The 4,867-nt window shown below is 32.3% G+C and overlaps 1 long non-coding RNA gene across 1 annotated transcript; it reads right to left on the minus strand.

The window, feature by feature from the left end:
- Positions 1-277: 277 nt before the first annotated feature.
- Positions 278-4,566, minus strand: LOC111551895. Its single transcript, XR_002734496.2, has 2 exons — positions 4,155-4,566; positions 278-1,446 (listed from the first exon to the last, which is right to left on the minus strand). It is a non-coding gene; the product is annotated as an uncharacterized LOC111551895 (long non-coding RNA).
- Between the last annotated feature and the right edge of the window lie 301 nt (positions 4,567-4,867).

Raw genomic sequence — 4,867 nt, forward strand, 5'->3', positions numbered from 1 at the left:
TTGTAAATCTGCTTCATCACCCTTTTCTGACTCCGTCTCTGTTCTGGCAGAGTGAGTCCTTAAATCCCTTTTGGAATCCTCTGGTGGAACTGCTGGTTATTTTAATTAATGCTGTACATCTGTATTTTTTCTTCATACCTCATCAAACTTATGATGCTCAAAGCAGGCAATCCAAGAAAATTCACTCTTCAAAAATAGCTGCCTAATTTTGTGTGGTGTTTTTCAGTTAGTTGTTTAAAGAGTTCCAGGTTTGTAAAGTAAGGGAAAAATAAGCAAGTGGGAAACTCATGTGTTTTATTCCCTATTGGATCCCTAGTGTCCAGAACAGTGTCTGGCAGGTAATAGGTGTTCAGTGGGTGGGTGAATGAACACACATTTCTGTTAACACAATACAATTTTCCTTCTTCATTTACTCAACCAGTATTTGAAAACAATTTCAACTTGGTTAGGAACACCAGATAGTGATGAGATGCTAATGATCTGCATGAGGTGTTTTTCTATATTATAGTATCTTTTTAAATATCTTTGTAATGTCTTCTTTGAATAGCTTAGAAATGTTTTACACACAGTAGGGCATAATTTTCCTACTACTTCAATAACTGATTAGGTGCAAAGACCCTCCAATGTATACTTAGAAAAATATTTGTGCTGATTAATGAGGAAGTTTAGAATAAGTTTTGCAAATACTACTTTCAAAATTTTTATCATCCTCCACATAGATTATATTCTGCATATTTATACTGTGGCTCATGCTGCACAGACAGTTCTTATTTTTCTTCTTTTTTTTTTTTTTTCTGCAGGCAGCATAAAACAGAATAATGCTTTTTCATTATCATGATGTATGCAACCAGGGTGCTAAACTCCTAAATAAGGACCAGGCAACAAAATTATAGATCTTCTTAATAATGCCATATTTTATGTTAATTCTTTAATACTACATACTTACTTTAAACAGGAAAATGAGAGTCTATGTCCTATAATTGTGCAAATATATTGGCAACATTATTTGCTTAGTATAATAATCTAACATTTCCTCCTTTTGAATGGTTCACATTTTAGTCCTACCCATTGTGCTTCCAAACACCATTAGATCAAGAAAACATGATAGAAAAAAAAAAAAAAAAAAAAAAAAAAACAGTAAGTATCTGTTAGATCAACAATTGTCAAGTCCTAAGTTTCCTCATTTGTGAAGGTGAGTACTGGACTAATATGGCTAAAACTGCCAGCGATTGACCAAAGTTTGTCTACCTCCAGAGTGCAGAGTTGTCATCAGAAGGCCAGGGCTATGTTTTCTTGCTCTTCTCACATCTATTTGTAGCCCTATAAAATATGAACAGAAGTGATGAGTATCCCTTTCTGACAAGGGCATTTAAGGAGCAGATGAGGAAGCTTCTCCACACTTCTGTTCCACTGCCCAGATGCAGAGGACTTCAAAGTCCTGGAGGACTGGGGAGTCAAAAGATGTTAGAAAACTAAGTTTCAGAGTCACTGCATGGGAGAGATCTACCCACTAATTAAGAACACCTGCATTAGGAAGTGTAATAAGTGACAAACTATTCTGTGATGCCACTGTTATTTTGGAGTTTCCTTGCTTTACCAGCTAGAATTATCCTAAAGAAACTACTGATCACTGTAATTCTACTTCGTAGAACTCAAATATTACATCAGTAAGTATCCAAAACAATACTAAAATCTAAATACAGTTCCAGTGCACATATAATTGAGACATTAGTAATGTTGATGACTGTAGGCTTTTGCTATTAAATTATGGATAATTACTAAATAATTAGCAAATGCCATAAAAATAAGTATTGTCGGCCAGAAACTATAGATTCATTTAAATGTTACAATGATCCTGTGAATTAGTTATTATTTTCCTTCATTATACAAATGTAGTAACTGAAGCTCAAGAAAGAGAATTTTCCCAAAGTTTTAGACTTGATAAATACAGGATTTTGAAATTTTATCTTCTAAAATAGCTCATTATGCAAATATTTCATTTTGCCTCTTCCTTTCATCACCAATATTTGACAGCAGTCTATACATCATGCTTCCAGTTTCTGGCCAACACTGCGTTCTACTGATTCTTGTAATCAGACTGTAATCTATTACTTTGTTGAAACTAGTCAATTCAACTTCATTTTCACAGATTTAAGAAGAATACAGATGATGAGGACAATCTCAGAGAGGTATTCTGTTAAAATAAAAATAGAGAATAATATGTCTTTTGCTAGTATTTGTGTAAAAATTAAAAGAGGAATAATGTATATACTTGCATATATGTAGAACAACATGAAAAACAATATAAAAGCCTTGTGATTTGTTCTCTGACCTGGAATACAAGATAAAGACGTTTGCATTTCATCGCAAACTTTTAGTAACTTTTGAATTTTTGTGTTTTATTCAGAAAAAATATAAACCACACATTTGATTTTATAACAAATGAATAGCCACATTCATTATTTAGGGTACTGCTATATTAGACACTTATGACCAAATTTTTTTTCTAGATAATTTCTATTGTTCATGCTCATGATTTTTCTACCTGAAGTGTCTTCTTTGTTCCAAAATCCTATTCATTATTCAAGATCATTTAAAGTTTATCTGGAGTCTTCTGTGGTTTCCTCAACATCACAGAAAAATAAAATCATACTCAAGTGTGTAATTCTCTTTATCTCTCATAATACTGGATTACTTATTCTTTGGTAAGACCTGGATATATGAGTTTCAGATCATAAATCCTTGAAATTAGGAATTATCTTGTTTTCATCTTCGTTCAACAAAGTCTAGTCGTATTTGGGGTAGAGTAACCCAATAAATTACTGAGCTCTGGTTGAGTTATTCCTCATGTGATATATGAAGTGATGTTTTCCAATTTACCCATCAATGGTTCAGATCTAGAAAACCTTCTTATACTTGTCTTTCCCTCTCTAATCATGCATCAAAAAAAAGTGACAAAAGAGTTTTTTGCAATAGTACTTAACAGAACATTTTTATTGAACCATTTATAGAAAGTGAAATCATAAGGCATGGTAAAAGTCCCATTTTATCAGCAGCATCAATTTTTAAAACTTATTTGTCAATTCTGACACCACTAAAACACTAAGAAATATTTAAACAAGCCAATTGAGTAGACTATTGAAAGACTATAAGTGAAATACTTAGGGCTTAAAGTCATTGTATAGATTTTTATTACTATAGATTTCAGAGTAATAAAAAATTGTCCACAATATGAGTGAATAATGTAATAAATTCCTAATTTAGATGACTTAAATCATAGCTTAGAAATTTGTTAATGATAAAGTATGAGAAACTATGGCTAAGACAACATTCCAGACAAAACTACTGAGATGTGAAAAAGAGAACTACATACAACGACAGCACTTGGGCAATAAATCTTTGCATCCTCCCAGACGATTGTGTTGTCCAGTATAAAATATGTATGATAGATTTATATGCCTCCCTTCTATGCAATGTTTACATAACTTGTTTAGCTGGGTACCTAGATCACATCATTAATCTTCAGAAGAGTCATTTTTGTTAATTATTCTTCACAATACTTAAAGAGAAAAATCTTTATTATTAATCAACTCATTAAAGGTAAATAAAATAGCACACACACACACACACACACATATATATATATACACACATACAGATATGAATTCAGTACAATCACAAAGTGAGAACTGTAACACTAAAATTTTGTACATTGTCTCACTTTTTCATCATTAATACAATAATTGTCTCTTTTTAAACTTTTTTTACTCTAAAAGTTTAAATCTAGAAGTATTATCTGGACTATTTTATTTGAATGAGCTTTAATATTTTGTTCTCTTTTGTAATTCTTGAATTTACAAAAGGAAAAACAGAAATGTTACCAACATGGTAGAATCCTGATACTTTGCATTGTGTATGAAGTAGAGAATCATAAAAAATGATTTGCTTTCATTTAAACTATATTTTCTGAAATCAATTACATATTGCAGTTCTCTACTAGACATGTTAAGAATAGTTATTTCTTTTTTCTTTTTTTAAATTATAATTTGATAGTTCTTCCCTTTCCTTGTTTAATTACAGAACTTGGTATCATATCTTTGCAAAACATTTGTTTTAGCAAAGGTGGTGTAAATCTGATAAGCAGAATATGTTACCTGTTTCACTCAGAGTTTCATTGCACACAACAGAAATCATATCCGCGATTTTAAGCTTGAAGGTATTTATTGTCATCTATTGAGTTTCTTATAAAATTGTTGGAAGGCCAAAATAGTAGGCAGCCCATGTCTCCAAGAGTAGCTTTCAAACTCCAGTAATAGTCTGCCCCTATAACATGGTTAAAGCTTTCATAACCACTGCAGAAAGGTCTAAAATCTTCTGACATGCTGACAGCAGAATGACACGTTATATTTCTATACGTGCCAGTAAATAAATGCTTTATATTCTGCTTTTCTTTACACTCAATTCTGTTCTACAGCCAAATGGCACTACGAGAGTATCTGTGGAATCTAAATCCTATCCAGGAGCCAGGCTATGTGGGAATCACAGAGAGACAAAGATTAGCATTCTAGAATCCACAACCGTGAAGTCATACTTAAAAGGGAACTGGAATGTTTTCAGAAAGAACCTTTTGATGGTATCTTTCCTAATTCTCCCACTAGGAAACTCCACAAAGAAACCTAATAAAGCAGCAGAAATTGCAATAGTAATCTGTTCCTGACATAATGCAACCCTCTTACCCATAAACAGGGATGAGTTCTCTTTTTCCCCTGTGAAAGAGTTCTTTCATCTTTTGGTGATGATCACTATTCTTGTGGCTCAGGTACAAATCTAAATTGACATCCTGTCAATTTAGCTTATAAATTTGGAG

This window comes from Piliocolobus tephrosceles, chromosome 3, assembly GCF_002776525.5.
Source record: "Piliocolobus tephrosceles isolate RC106 chromosome 3, ASM277652v3, whole genome shotgun sequence".
Lineage (NCBI taxonomy): Eukaryota > Metazoa > Chordata > Mammalia > Primates > Cercopithecidae > Piliocolobus > Piliocolobus tephrosceles.